The sequence below is a fragment of the Rhineura floridana genome, chromosome 7 (assembly GCF_030035675.1).
Source record: "Rhineura floridana isolate rRhiFlo1 chromosome 7, rRhiFlo1.hap2, whole genome shotgun sequence".
In the NCBI taxonomy this organism is placed as follows: Eukaryota; Metazoa; Chordata; class Lepidosauria; order Squamata; family Rhineuridae; genus Rhineura; species Rhineura floridana.
In genome coordinates this window covers 86866530-86882790 of record NC_084486.1, presented here as the reverse complement: position 1 = coordinate 86882790, position 16261 = coordinate 86866530, and the positions used below count along the sequence as shown (strand labels likewise).

Here is a 16261-nt window from a genome sequence, read left to right as displayed (position 1 = left end):
TCAGGGAAGGGAAGGTTGGCCTTCTTGTCCAGTTCATTAAAACATCTGCACAGAGAGTTGGGGCTTAGGAATTTTGAAGCATGACTAGCACTAGCAAGTCATAGATTAGACCCACCTTTCTTTTCCTTCAGTTATAATTAATGATTTAGATGCATTGCAATAGAACTTGAAGATATGAGTGAGTGATGGAGCATCCTTGTTCATGTTGGCTTTCCTTAGTGCAGTTCCTCTGCAGAAAAAGTATTGCCGAATTCCAGACAATTAATCTACTTAACTTGATTTTCATGCCAGGAGTTGCTGCACCCATTAATATGTTCTTACATACCGTTACTGTGATGTGTTTTACAGATTTTATTCATCTGTTCAGTGTTGATTATATCACCCTATACTTATAAAAAATCCCTTTCAGTGTGTGTAGTAATTTAAAATGGGTCCTTGGGTGTGGGAGGCTTCCCAGCCATGCTTGGCTTGGCCCGCTAGTTTTAAGAAAGGGAAGCAGCTTCTCCCTGTCAGTGCAGTGGAGCATTCAACACCCAGCAGTTCAGAGAGGTCATGCTGAATTCTTTCTTCGTCATATGTCTGTGCTTTAAATAAAACCACCACCAGCAGGCGGCAGGTAATGAAATCAGCTCTGATGCACAGAGCAGTTTGAGGAGAGATTATTAGGAAGCAGAGAAGTGGTTTGATTTCTTCTTTCAAAGAGAAGCATTGCCCCAAAGTGGCAGAAGCATCAAAAGAGAGAGAAGCTAAAGAAAAAGAGGTAGTAGCTCTAGAATGCTCCCAAAGGGGAAAGGTTTAGGCTTGGGCTATGCTAAATGGTAGCCACTTCAATTTTGTGTATGAAGGCAAAGCTTTGGAGAAGGACCAGGATGTTCACTGAACCCCCTCAAATGTTATTTACTTTCCTTCATATCTTTTTCACTATTATGCACTGTTTGTTTGTTTTTTAAAAAATTGGGCCATCATCCTGGGAATAGTGATGACAGTCAGTCACAGATGATGTAGTAGGAGTAATGATTCCATTGAGGGCAAATGAAACCAGTTATATTGCTGTCACTGTAAACTGGTATCAGAGATATGGGGTGGGAGGGATTGTGTCCCTGTCGTCAAGGCAACAAAATTTAGCTGTCTTTGTATTGCTACATTGCACCTGCAGTGGATTCATTGGCTGCCTTTGCTGTTACTGCCCCCATACAATGGTTGAACATTGAAACCCCCCTTTCCTGGATCCTCAAAAAAAGTCAACAAAGGGGGGGTAAATCTGCTTGAAAGGTTGTGAGAACCAGGGCCGGCCCCAGGCATGCCAGGGCCCTTGGGCACCAGCCTGCCCTGGGCCCTGGCACACACACACATGCCCCACCTACCTACCTACCTACCAGGCAGGTGGGCAGGGGGGAAGCAGACGGGTAGGCCAGTGAGCAGGTAGGCAACTCCCTCCCTGCGATCCAAGGGGAGCACTACTCCTCCACCACAACGAGGGGCTCTCGGGACATTGAGCGAGCGAGCGGGCGGGCAGGCAGGGGGGCGGGGCGAGTGAGGGAGCCGGCAGGGGCAGAGGGCAAGCGAGCAGGGGGGTGGGACGGTGGGCGAGTGGGGGGAGAGGGCAAGTGAGGGAGCGAGCGGGATGGTGGGCGAGTGGGGAGAGAGAGAGAGAGAGAGCGGGTGTGGGCAGGCGGGCGAGCAGGCAGACAGCTTCCTCCCTGCGATCTGCGGAAGGGGAGTGCTACTCCCCCACCATATCAAGGGGTCCTTCAGGGAGACCTGTGGGCCACAGGGCCCTCGGCCAGGGTCCCACCTGGCTGCCCTTTGGAGCAGGCCCTGATGAGAACCTTTTCCTCCTTTAGGTTTTGAGAACCTCCTTGCTCCTTTTGGTTCAGCACTAATCTAAATATGCATTCTAAGAGGGCCTTAGACTTCTGCAGTGAGAACCATGGGGTCATTCTGGATATAGGACTTTGTTTTATTTTTGAGAAAAATTGCTTTTAACCAATTGATGAATGAGCCAAAATATGTATTACAGTGTTTTGAACAAATAGCTTGATTAAGTAGTACAGACAGACTGTCAATAGTTTGGGAAATCATATTAAATAATTGGCTAAATCAAGGGATTTTTTTGGCAACAGTGCTGTGAGCGCTGAACATGCTTTTACAGAGACATCTCCTGTTACAAATTGATAAATTCAGTTTTGTAACCTTTAAATAATGAAGTATGATTATTCATGAATTATATCAGCACTTTTACATAAGCGTAAAGCATTACTATTGAACCTACAACTGCCATTATTGCAGATGAAGCGGTAAATGTGCAAGAAGTTACATCTGGTGAAAGGTCTGACTATCCAGTTGCCAAAATTGCAGATTTTCCCAATTATATAACATGTGGAATACTTCATGATGCTCACTGCGCATTTGCCTTTCAAAATCTGGTCTTTGTTTTGCTCCTCTATATCATTTTCTTCTGGGCCACATGTGGTTATGGTAGAGTAATTGAGTTTGACCCTCAGAGTGCGTGGGTGACTCTGCTGGTCCCTCTGCCAGATAGATAGATGTTTTTCTCAGTGTATGGTGAAGCAATGTAATTGCATGACACCAGTACAAGCCATATTGTGACAACCTTCAAATGATTGCTGTGATTTGTACTGCACATTTAGGGCAAGTTCATTCAGCCAGTTTTGTCCTTGTGCCATTTTTTTACAAGCTGCTGTAGCAATACCTCTGTATTACCCTGTCCACAAGCAGTCAGCCTTGTGTTGTCATTCCACAACAAACCTTTAGTCCTTTTGCTATGATTCTGTATCCGATGGCCTTTAGATCCTCCCTTAGTTATCACAGTTACGTAATTAAAGTTGTGTTGTTAATACTGATTTGTGTAGCTACTAGCTTCATTTTAATCTTTTCCCTCTATTTTTCATTAGTTTATTTCAAACATATTTAAAAAAAAACAAATAAATTTTCAGGGAGTTTGCAAAACTGCGATCAACCTCACATATTACCCCATGATTCCAGGTGCTCTGCTCTGTTCTCTGAGTGTACTGAGTCTCCAGCTACAAATAAATCAAAATGATAGTTGCTTTAAGTGGCTGTTCTTGGTGTTTTAAGCAGGAATGAATACGTTCAAGCCTTCCCACGCCACTCATAATTTGCTTCATGGTCAGGTCACATTTTTATATACATATGCATATATCCATAAATATCACTGTGCATGTGTATTTAGTACTCAAAAACAGATGCAAGTAGGGTCTGAAGTAGTCCTCATTGTTAACAGGATCTTTCATACACACCAACTAAAATACCATCAGAACTTCATAAATGTCCAGCTTTCATTTAAATATGACTTCTAAATTAGAATTCTAATATTTGTTTTCTGGCGTCAGAATTCCAAGCTCACTGATGATATCAACTTGCTCAAGTAGTGGTTTTATTATTTTTAGTACACTCTGTACTAGTTTTCTGTTGGAGTAGCATACAGGAGTTACGTAATACCTTGTGACAGCTTTAGAGCATGCATATGACAACATTAATTGTATCCAAGAAATATCCCTGCTTAACTACAAAGAGAGAGAGAGGAGAAGCCTCAGAGCAATTTCTTTAGTGCTTTTGAGTGGCTTCCATTAAATTTAATGTATTGGATGCAATAAAACACTACAGCAGGATGTAATGGGCAGAAAAGCTTCCTCAGAGACAGGATCAGTTTGCTATATACCAGAGCAGTTTAACTTTTTATCTTCCAGGGAGAGCTGATGGCTTTCCCACTAGTTGTTGTTGTTGTTGATGATGATAGTAATAATAATAATAGTTAAATTATTCCTCCCAGTAGGAACCAAGGGCAGCAAGTATGCTTTGGCTATTCTGTTTCCTAAGTTTATCAGATTCACTTGTATCTATGCACAGGATTTAGCTTGACAGTTTATGAAGCATCTGCAAGTGCAGACCTTGATTTCATGTAAGACAGTCATGGCTTCCCTCAGAGAATCCTGGGAAGTGTGGTTTGTGAAGGGTGCTGAGAGGAGACTCCTATTCCACTGACAGAGCTCCAGCGGCCAGACTGGTTTAAAGTCAGCCACTCTGATTGAAGGTCTGTGAGGGCAACAGGGCATCTCCTAGCAACTCTCAGCACCCTTCACTAACTACATTTCCCAGGATTCTTTGAGAGAAGCCATGACTGTCCAAAGTGAAATAAAGGCCTGGTGTGGATGTGTCCAGAGATAGCTTTGGTTTAAATTTGGGTGGAAGGCTACATGTGCATGCTGTAGAATAAAAAGGTGGGGGAAATGCTGAAAAGCAATGATATTGTTCACAATGTTTTCCTTTTGGAAAGGAAAGGGGCTTCCCCTCTGCCCAATGTCCACCCACCCAATCCCCTCCCCTCCCCCTCCCCTCCCTGTCCCTCCCCCAGATCAGTGTTGGACTAGGACCTGGGAGACCTGGGTTCAAATCCCCACACAGCCATGAAGCTCACTGGGTGACCTTGGGCCAGTCACTGCCTCTCAACCTCAGAGGGAAAGCAATGGTAAATCCCCTCTGAATACTGCTTACCATGAAAACCCTATTCATAGAGTCACCATAAGTCGGAATCGACTTGAAGGCAGTACATTTACATTTTTTAAACTACAAAACTGAAAAATATTTGTTAGTTTTCCCAGAATACTTATATGATATGGTGTATTAAATGAGAAGATTACCACTTTTTACTCTTGATTAATTTACTGAAGGATTTAATGATGAAACACAATACAGAATAGGGATCCACAACTCTTTACATCCAAATAGGATGCTTCACATGACAAGCCACTTTGGAGCTCCCTTTATTTCAGGGGAGGAGAACCTTTTTCAGCCCAATGCATGCCATTGATGGGCTGGACCAGGGGCAAAAGTGGGCAGAGCAATGGATATGTCTCTTACCTTTGTACAGTAGGCTACATTCTAGGCATGCAAAAGTCAGAGGTTTCTACACAAATGCACACATCTCTACATCAAGGCAAGCAGGAGGCATTATCACATTTGAAGGACACATTTTAGCCAGGTGAAAACACTTGATTAGGGCACAAAGTGAGAACAGTGCAGATTGTGATCTGGGGAGAGTATCAAGGGCCTCTTAGAGAGGCCTGGAGGGCCACAGCTGGCTCCCGCAACTGAGGTTCCTCACTCCTCCTCTGTGTGATAGCTGTTCCATGGAGTGAGATACTTTTTGGTACTGACTTGTATGACCCCAAGAATTTCATTTTTCTGGCAAACAGGCAACCATCATGGAGGATGAAGGCAGAAATTATTTAGGCCAGCTGACCAATAGCAATCTTATGTTTAGAACTTGTATTCAGCAGAAGAAGATGAGAATTTCTCAGTTGTCCTGTTTTAATCTTTACTCATAGCTGATACAGTTGGGTGGCTCATTGCACAGAGACGCAGGCTCCCAATTCAAACCCTAGCAGTTTCTGGCATTTCTTTCCTGTGTACAGTAGGGCCACTCATATGGCGGGTTAAGTTCCAGACCCCCACCGAAAAGCGGAACACCAACAATAAAATGTCGCCCGACGCCCTTCTTGGAGCACATCATGCTGAAAAATGCCGAAAAAGTGGAACAAGCGCCGTATGAGTGGGGCCCTACTGTAATTGAAAAGTGCCGTATTAGCGGAACACCGAGAAGTAGAATGCCGAAAAGCGGGGCCCTACTGTACAAAGGCACTGGAATAGGACATTGTTGCTGCCTTGTGTGCATTATGAGGCAGCAAAATGCAGCTGTTGTGGAAGCTGAGTAGTAAAAGCAGCTTCAGTAGATGTGTTTGGGGAATATTCATACATGCAACTTAAGAGTAATACAACTATTTTAAGTGGTTTAATATTAGAATATCAGATTAGAACGGGATAGTCCTCTGAATCCTGAATCTAAGCTTGGAAATATATTGAGATTCAAATTAAATTGTTTGTTGTTATGTGCCTCCAAGTAGACCAAGACTTATGGCGACCCTATGAATCAGCGACCTCCAAGAGCATCTGTCATGAACCACCCTGTTCAGATCTTGTAAGTTCAGGTCTGTGGCTTCCTTTGTGGAATCAATCCATCTCTTGTTTGGCCTTCCTCTTTTTCTACTTCCTTCTGGTTTTCCAAGCATTATTATCTTTTTTTTTTAATTTCTTTTTATTGATTTTTTATTATTATACAAAAATTTAACATAAATAATATAACAATATAAAAGTAACCCTAATCCCCTCCCCACTCCCTAGAGCCATTATTTATGAATTGATTTAGTGTACATGCAAAGCTGTAGAAATAAAAAGGTAAGTATTAATATACAAGTGAGTGTTTTGAAGCTTGAATATTTAGCATAACATAATCATAATTAAGAGATATAAAATTATAAGGAACTAATTAATTGCTCAGGAAAACCAAATAGCTTTTGCTGATGGGGAAAGTTGTTTGTGTAGATCTTGTTGTGAAGTGAAGTCGATAAACCTCCACCATATTGACATAAATGTTTCTGGTTTAGCAGCATCTCTCATAAATCGAAGGTGTGATTTTGTCCAGTATTGCCATTGTCCAGATTTTGCTGTACCAGATCTGCAAGTTCAATTCATCTAGATGCTTCCAATGTTGTAATATCGTTATTCTTGCTGCCAATAATAATTTGGAAATTAGATGTTTTGATTTTAGTGTATTATTTTCACCTTTGAATAAAGATAATAAGAATAATTCCAGTGTTAAATGTATTGTTTCTTTCGTAATTTTGTTGAGTTCATCTTGAATTGAAATCCAAAATCCATTGATCCTTGAGCAAGTCCACCATAGATGGAAGCACGTTCCTTTTTGGTTACAACCTCTCCAACATAGGGGGGATATCGAAGAAGAAATATGTGAGAGTTGAACTGGTGTGGAGTGCCATCTATGCAGCGTTTTCAAAGTAGTCTCTTTGTGCATGGCTGAAACAGTTTTATTGTATTTAGATACAAATATTGAGGACCAATCAGATATCTACAATTGATAACCCAGATCTCTTTCCCATTGATTTTTTAATCCTGTAAGATTTCCCATGTCATTTTCCAGTAATATTTTATACATTTTAGATACCAATCCTTTTCCATCATGACCATTTTCCAACAAAACTTTTTCAAATTGTGTAGTATCTTTTGTAGCATATGTTTTAATTTGAGGGTCTTTTAGTACAGAATTCAATTGGTGTGTATGTAGCCAGTCTCAATTCCATGAAGGAATATCTATTTTCAGTTGTTGGATAGTGATTGGTTTGCCTTGTGGGACCATGGTCTAAGCTTCTTGGAGGGGGGACTGTTGGCAAGAGATGGGCTGAACCTCACGAGGACTGGGAAGAATCTCTTTGGCAGAAGTATGGCAAAATTCATCAAGAGGGCTTTAAACTAAAGCCTCTGGGGGATGGAGATGATAGCTTAAATACCGATCCAAAGACAGTGGGTTGTAAACACAACAATTTGAAGGGTACAGGAGACACTGGGAGAGAGAAAGGGATGCACGGTAAAGCTCACGGTATATTAATGGAGGAATCCAATCAGGACAAAAGAGACTTCTGGTGTCTATATACCAACACGCGGAGCTTGGGAAACAAGCAAGAGGAGCTTGAAGTCTTAGTGCATCAAGGCAAATATGACTTCATAGGGATAACAGAGACTTGGTGGGATGACCATTCAAGGATATAAACTCTACAGAAAGAATAGAAGCAACAGAAAAGGAGGGGGAGTAGTGTTATATGTCAAAGACAAATACACCTCTATGGAAATCCAAGAGAGCGAACAAAGTGGTCCGATAGAGACCATTTGGGTAAAAATAAATGGAGAAACAAATAAAACCGACATGGTAGTAGGTGTCTACTACAGACCCCCTGGCCAAGAAGAGGTGGTAGACGAGGCCTTTCTCAAACAAATCTCTGAAATCTCAAGGAGGCAAGAAGTAGTAGTGATGGGGAACTTCAACTACCCGGATATCTGCTGGGAGACAAACTCTGCAAAGCACAAAGCCTCCAACAAATTCCTGATGGGCCTTGCTGATAATTTCCTCTTTCAAAAAGTAGAAGGAACAAGGGGATCGGCAACCCTGGACCTGATCTTAACTAACAGGGATGAATTGGTCATGGGAATTAAAGCGGTCGGTACCTTGGGGGAAAGTGACCACGTAATGCTGGAATTCGTGATTCTAGGGAAAGCCAAAGAAGAATATAGTCAAATATGGATCTTGGATTTCAGGAAAGCTGATTTTATCAAGCTCAGGGAAATGATGGGTAGGATCCCATGGCTAGATAGACTAAAGAAAAAAGGAGCACAAGAAGCGTGGGAGTTCATGAAGAACGTATTACAAAAAGCGCAATCGCAAACAATTCCAAAGAGGAAGAAAAATGGAAGACATCGGGAAAAGCCAATGTGGCTACATGGAAGACTGGTGGAGGAGGTAAAAGTGAAAAAGAGCATGTATAAAGAATGGAAGGAAGGACGCATCACCAAGGAAGAGTACCGACGAGCGGCTCGGGCTTGCAGGAATAGCGTAAGGAAAGCTAAAACCCAGAATGAGCTGAGGCTGGCGAGGGAAGCGAGGAACAACAAAAAGGGGTTTTTCAGATATGTTCAAAGCGAGAGAAAGACCAAGGAAATGGTGGGACTGCTGCTCATTGAGGATGTCAAAATGTTGACAGATAACGAGGAAAAAGCAGAACTGCTCAACGCCTATTTTCCTCCGTTTTCTCCCAAAAAGGGAACAGTGTGCAACCTTGCATTGGTAGCAATCTCAGGAAGGGGTCGGGATTGCAGTTCAAGATTGATAAGGAGATAGTCAGGAAATACCTAGTTAACCTAAATGAGTTCAAATCTCCAGGGCCTGATGAACTGCATCCCAGAGTATTGAAGGAACTTGCAGATGTACTCTCGGAACCTCTTGCCATCATCTTTGAGAAATCCTGGAGAACGGGAGAGGTGCCGGAGGATTGGAGACGGGCAAACGTCATCTCGCTCTTTAAAAAGGGTAAAAAAGAAGATCCGGGGAATTACAGGCTGGTCAGTCTGACTTCAATACTGGGAAAGATATTAGAACGGATAATAAAAGTCCATTGGCAACTGTGATTAGTAGGAGCCAGCATGGGTTTGTCAAAAAAAAATCCTGTCAAACTAATCTCATCTCTTTTTTTAATCGGGTCACTAGCCTAATAGATGGTGGAAATGCTGTAGATGTCATCTATCTAGATTTCAGCAAAGCGTTTGACAAAGTCCCCCACAACCTTTTGATTAGCAAACTAGTCAAATGCGGACTAGATGGAAATACTGTCAGGTGGATTCACAACTGGTTGGAAAACTGTACCCAAAGAGTGGTCGTCGGTGGCTCTGCTTCAGACTGGAAGGAGGTTTCGAGTGGAGTGCCACAGGGTTCTGTCCTGGGGCCGATACTCTTCAACATTTTTATCAATGACTTAGATGATGGGGTGGAGGGAAGCCTTATGAAGTTTGCGGATGATACGAAACTGGGAGGGATAGCTAACACAATGGAAGACAGGAATAAAATCCAAAGGGACCTGGATAGACTAGAAAATTGGGCTGAAATTAATAAAATGACATTCAATAAAGACAAATGCAGGATTCTGCATTTAGGCCACAAAAACAAAATGCATGGGTACAGGATGGGAAATACCCGGCTTAGCAGTAGTGCTTGTGAGAAGGACCTTGGAATTGTAGTGGATCGCAAGTTGAACATGACCCAGCAGTGTGATGCTGCGGCAAAAAAGGCAAACGCGGTTTTGGGCTGCATAAACAGAGCTATAGTTTCCAGGTTGAGGGAAGTAATAGTCCCACTATATTCTGCATTAGCCAGGCCTCATCTGGAATACTGCATTCAGTTCTGGGTGCCTCATTTTAAGAAAGATATAGACAAGTTAGAGCGGGTTCAGAAGAGGGCGATGAGGATGATAGCCGGTATGGAGAACAAGTCTTATGAGGAAAGGTTGAAGGAACTTGGCATGTTCAGTCTGGTGAAGAGAAGGCTGAGGGGTGACATGATTGCACTCTTTAAGTACCTGAAGGGCTGTCACATAGAGGAGGGTACGGATTTGTTCTCTGCTGCCCCAGAGGGTAGGACTAGGTCTAATAGTTTTAAGTTGCAGGAGCGTAGATTCAGATCGGACATTAGAAGGAACTTCTTGACAGTAAGGGCAGTTCGGCAATGGAACCGACTGCCTAGGGAGGTGGTGGGATCCCCTTTGCTGGATGTCTTCAGAGGCTGGACAGCTATCTGCGGGAGATGCTCTAGCTGTGGATTTCCTGCTGTGAGCAGGGGGTTGGACTCGATGGCCTACAAGGCCCCTTCCAACTCTATGATTCTATGATTTTATGAAATCTCTAAGTCTGAAGTATTTTTTCTTTTCCCCTATTTCCATATATTTTTTCAGAAAATCATCTCCTGCGTTCGGATAGACTTGCAGGGGAGTCAAAGGGGAATATATTGAGGATAGTTTCATTTGCCAATGTTTCCAAATAGTGAAGGTAGACTTTGTGAATGGGTTATTAATATTTTTAAGCCAAGTATGACGAATTGGTAGGAAAGGTAAATTCCATAGCTTACTATTAGATAACATAGATTCCTCCAGTCTAATCAAAGTCTTTTTTGATCTCATTATCATGAAACTAAGTTGACGTATTTGGAATGCTATGTAATATAAATATAAATTTGGAAGTCCCCATCCCCCTGAAGTTGTCTGAGTGTAAAAAGAGGTTAGTGCTAGTCGTGGTCTTTTGTTTTGAAATATGAAGTTATTTATTACGTTCTGCCATATACGAATAGTGTTATGAGTAATAAGAAGGGGAAGCACCTGAAACAAATAAAGGAATCTGGGTATTATTTTCATTCGTATGGCCGCTATCCGACCTAATGTGGTGAAATTATTTTTTTTCCATTTATTTAAATCTATCTTCATTTTCTTTATGAGAGGGCGATAATTAATATGAAATAATTTTGAGATATTTTTAGGGATTAAAATCCCCAAATATCTAAAAGCACAATTACATATGTTAACTCCTAATGTTTTACGAATCATCATTTGGTCCTGTGGACCAACATGCAAAAACATTATGGAAGATTTGTTAAAGTTAACCTTAAGTCCAGATATTTCTGAAAATGTTTCTAGCATTAGTTTAAGTAATGGAGCTGATTGTGATGGATTCGTCAGCATTAGTGTCATATCATCTGCATATAAATTTAGTAAATGCTCTTCCTCATTTATATTAGTTTGATAACCTTTTATTTGAACATGCGAGCGTAGTTTCATGGCTAGCGGTTCTAAGGAAAGGGCAAATAATAGTGGGGATAAAGGACATCCTTGTTTTGTGCCCCTTTGTATTGGTATAGAGTTGGAATCCAAGTGGTTAGTGCGTATCACTGCAGTAGTTGTGTCATATAGTTTATCATAGTTAATACTCTTTCTCCTAGATGATATTTATCTAATACCTTTTTTAAATAATTCCAGTTCAGACAATCGAAGGCCTTGTAAATATCTAATGATAAAATACCTAGTGATTTTTTATCATATTTAGCATGAAATATGATGTTGAGTAGTCTTCTGATGGGATCTGAGATGTGTCTACCTGTAATAAATCCTGTTTGATCTATGTGAACCAAATCAGCTATCATCGAATTAAGTCTATTTGCAATTATGGATGTGAATAGCTATTGATCCTGATTGAGAAGATTTATTGGTCGATACGATTCTACTTTCAATTTGTCTTTATTTGGTTTGGGAATGACAATTATACGGGAAGTCTTCCAAGTGTCTGGAATGTTTCCTCTTGTCCAGATGTAATTAAATAATTGGGTTAAATGTGGGATTAGTATTTCTTTAAAAGCTTTATAGAATGTGCTATTAAATCCATCTGGCCCTGGTGCTTTATTGTGTTTGAGTCTTGTAATTGCAGCAGATACTTCCTCTATTGTTATGTCTTGATTTAAGGATTTTTCCTGAGCATCTGAGAGGGTGGGGGGAGAAAAATCAAAAAGATACTCTTGGATTTTTTCTGTTTTGGTGGGTATATTATTATATAATTCCTTATAAAAATCCATAAAGCAATTATTGATTTCTTTAGTATCATATGTTGTTTTTTCTTGATGTGATATTGCCATGATTTTAGTAGCTATATGCTGTGATTTTAGGGCATGAGCTAGTAATTTAGAATTTTTATTTCCCCATTCATAATATTTTTGTTTCGTGTACCAGATGGATTTAGCTATTTTTGCAGATTCTATAGCTTCTATTTCATGTTTTTTCTTTTGCAATTCCTTTAGAGTGGTTTCAGAGTTACTTTGTTTGTGTTGAGATTCTAGTTTTTTCACTTCTAATACTAGCTGAGTTTTAATAGGTTCAATATTACGTTTCTTTTTGGTCATTTCATTTATACAGTGACCTCTCATTGTTGCTTTCATAGCGTCCCATATAATGTTAGCCGTGATTTCAGGTGTATTATTTGTATCAAAATATTCTTTCAAATTTCCCTGTAGTGTTTTGGTAATTGATTGATCTGTAAGAAGAAATGAGTCAAATCTCCATATTGGAGTATATGGAGTATGTGAAAGGGTGTTTAAATATGCTCCAACTGCAGCATGATCTGAAACCAGTCTGGGATATATATCTGTCCTAGTAATGTTTGTTATTAAATTTTGAGAGACCAGAATGTAATCTAACCTGGAAAAAGTTTTGAACCTGGGGGAATGATATGTATAATCTTTGATTCCAGTGTTTATATGACACCATGCATCTACTAACCCATGTTTCTGTAACAGATAATGCATGGGAGATTGTTTTTTTAAGGACGATGCTGGTATTCCTATACTTCTGTCTAACTTGGGGTCACAAGTCATATTTAAGTCTCCACCAATAAGGATTTCTCCTGATGCAAACTTCTCAAGTTTTTTTAGTATTCTGGATAAAAAATTGAATTGATTGGTATTAGGAGAATAAATTGATGCAAGTGTAAAATTACGATTTTGTAACAGTCCTGAAATAAAGATATATCTACCTTCTGAATCTATTTGTTGTTTTTGAACCTGGAAATCTATTGATTTAGCAAAAATGATTCCCACTCCCCTTGAATGATTGCTTCCTACCGCTAAAATTTGTTTACCGAAATAGTTATGTGGAAGAAGATGACAGTTGGGTTTTGGCTTGTATATTTCTTGTAAAAATATAATTGAAGGTTGCTGAGTCTTAATGTAATCCGAAACCCTTCGTCTTTTGATGACATCTCCCATGCCCCTCACATTCAATGTTAACACTTTAAGTTCAGCCATATGTTATACTTAATTGATCTATTTTGATCACCTGTATATTCCAATGCTTTCTATCATGACTCCAATCTCTCCCTATTACTTCTATATAAAACCAATTATATTGACAAAAAATTAAGATGCGGCTCTGTAAATCCCAAGTAACATGTAACTCCCCCCCCAACATTAAACCCTCGTACCTAACTAACTAAAGACAGAGAAAAATTTCCCTGCTTACAGGTATTGTCTGAGACAGTCCTGTGTTAGTTGGTCGAATTTCTGAGGCTTTTTGCCTCTTGTGAATATATTGTAAATCCAAACAATACAATAACTTTTAACCAAATAAATCTATATGTTTCTGCTAACCCCAACATGTTGCAGATGACACAGATATAGCCTTTTTGCGTGATATTATCTTGTTCCCTTGAATTTTTTTCCTTGTGTTGATTCATGTAATAACCAACCATTTGATCAATATTTCTTTCTTGTGGATGTTGATCTCATTGATCTCTGAGGATTGGTTGAATTGAGAGATATGTCATGTCGTTGATGTCTTCTGCGTTTAGTAGCTTGAGGAAAGGATTTCCAATCTTCTCCCTCCAGTACCATGTTGATGAGATCATCAGATTCCAATTCCTCTTCTTCCCATGGAGATTTCAGATTGAATAGCACCAGTAAACTCACCAATTCCTGTCTGCTTGATGCTCTGTGTTGAACACCATCTGTTTCTATTATCAATGCAAATGGAAAGCCCCAATGATATTTAATGCCTGCTGTTCGCAATGCTTCTGTGGCAGGGCATTGTTGATGACCACCAATTTATTAAGACCTGGGTGATATCTTTATTATCTGTCCATTCTTTAATCCCTCGCACTCTCAGATTCCGTCGACGGCCCCGATTCTCCTGGTCATCCACACGATTTAATATGTCTCTCTGATTGAGTATAATATGTTTGATTACATCTGTGTGTTGAATGCCTATTTCTAGTGCTTCATTTGCAGTTTTAGCAGTATCCTCCATTTTGTTTGTTAAAGAAGATATTTTTTCATCCAAGATTTTAAAGCTGTCATCCCATTTTTGAAGCAGAGAGCTTTGAAGACATGCAAATTGTGAAGATAGTTGTGCTGTAATTAAGTCTTGGTCTAATTCGGGAGTTAATATTCGTATTGCCTCACTTTTTGACGTTTTAGAAGTTTTCGCCGCCATTTTGAAAACACGGTTTACCGATTATTTCTTTTACCCACGATGTCCTCAGTAAAAGTATTTGTGCTGTGAGGGAGTATTTCTTTCTTTTTCGTTCTATCGCTGCAGGTAATGCTCCTCTATCTTGCAGATATTGTTAATTGAGTTTTCTTCCATTTTCGCTCCAAGGCTTTTTTAAAACAGCATCAGAGTTAGCGGAACTTGCGGTTTACCCTGTTGCTCCGGCAATCGCGCGCATGCGCCCCGCATTATTATCTTTTCTAATGAATCATGTCTTCTCATTATGTGTCCAAAGTATTATAATCTCAGTTTTGTCATTTTAGCTTCTAGTGATAGTTCTGGTTTCAAATTAAATATGGACCTAGATTTAATTTGAATTTAGAAACCTTGTTGGCTTGCCTCTGTCAGACCCCTACTCTGGGTCTTGTCTCATAACGGATCTCTCACACTGGCCCCAGCACAGGTCTGTCATGATCCCACTACTAGGCACCACCACCTGACACTCTGTAACAGAATACTGCCCTGAGACTGCCTTAGTCTCCTCCACATATTGCTACATAGTGTCTGGATGCACTTACAGGCTACAACCTCCCTGTATTTTTCTGCCTTTAAAGATTACAGCTTTGAGTTGCTTTGGATACCTGCTGCTGTTACACTATCCCTTCACCACTGCTACCATTGATACTGTTCCCAGCTTTGTTATATATGAGATCAGAGCATCTTGACTGTGGGGTGTTGTTCAGGAACTTCTTTTTGGGTCAAAGTTTAATTCTGTGGGGAAATTATTTTTGCTGTTATGGAGACTATGTTTTTGTATTTGGACCTTATGAATTGTAATGGTATTTTTTGAATTTATGGTATGTTTCTTAATATTTTTTAAACTTATTGTTTGACTATTTGAATTTTGTTTTGTAACAGTGAATTATGTAACTTTCTTGTTGTGAGCCACCTTGAGCATAAATTACTATGGAAAGGTGGCATACAAATAAACCATTATGATGATGATGATGGTATATGCCCTGCCATTCCAGCCAAGGATCAGGCTTGTTGTTAAACCAAACTATTGATTTATTTAACACAAGGAATAAACAAGGTTACTTTAAGTTCAGTCAGCATGTGTGTGGTTACATATAACCGTTTTCTCTTTACATATCTTAGTCCTAAAACCTGCCTCACTATCCGCCTAAACACAAATCCAACCTTCCAAAACCCAGAACCAGCAACAACAACCCAGAACCAGCAACAACAACTAACCAACCAACTGTCATTCTCTCATTTATACCTTCAACCACCCAGACACCAAGCCAATCACAACTCGGCATTCCTCAACATTCCAACACATATACTCTCCCCTCTCACTTGCTCTACTTACCACATTTACCCTACAAAACCGACACTTACCATGATTACTGTACAACATTTACAGGGGCATCACAATTCCACCCCCCCTTTAACAGAAGGATAGTATTCGTCTCGTGCCCAAGAATAATATGACGCGTTACAACAGAGTTCATATCACTCAAGAGGAGAGTGTCCATCCAGTCCAACTTCCTGGTCAGGTGACTGAAGTCTCTTTAACATGTCTCGAAAGTCCATCCGCAATCATGTTGTCCGTTCCTTTAATATGTACAAAGTCCATAGATATTCCTGCAGTGCCCACAACCATCTCTGTAGCATGGTGTTCTTCATCGAGTCCAGCCACATTAGCGCACGATGATCAGTGATCACGGTAAATCTTCTTCCCCACATGTAAGGACGCAGTTTACTCAGGGCCCACACAACAGCCAAGCATTCCTTTTGCA

At 40.3% G+C, this 16261-nt stretch overlaps 1 protein-coding gene across 6 annotated transcripts in view; it reads left to right on the top strand.

The window, feature by feature from the left end:
- The window catches only part of ARMH3 (armadillo like helical domain containing 3), a 239573-nt gene that overhangs the window by 167189 nt on the left and 56123 nt on the right, over nucleotides 1–16261 (top strand). The window lies entirely within an intron of this gene.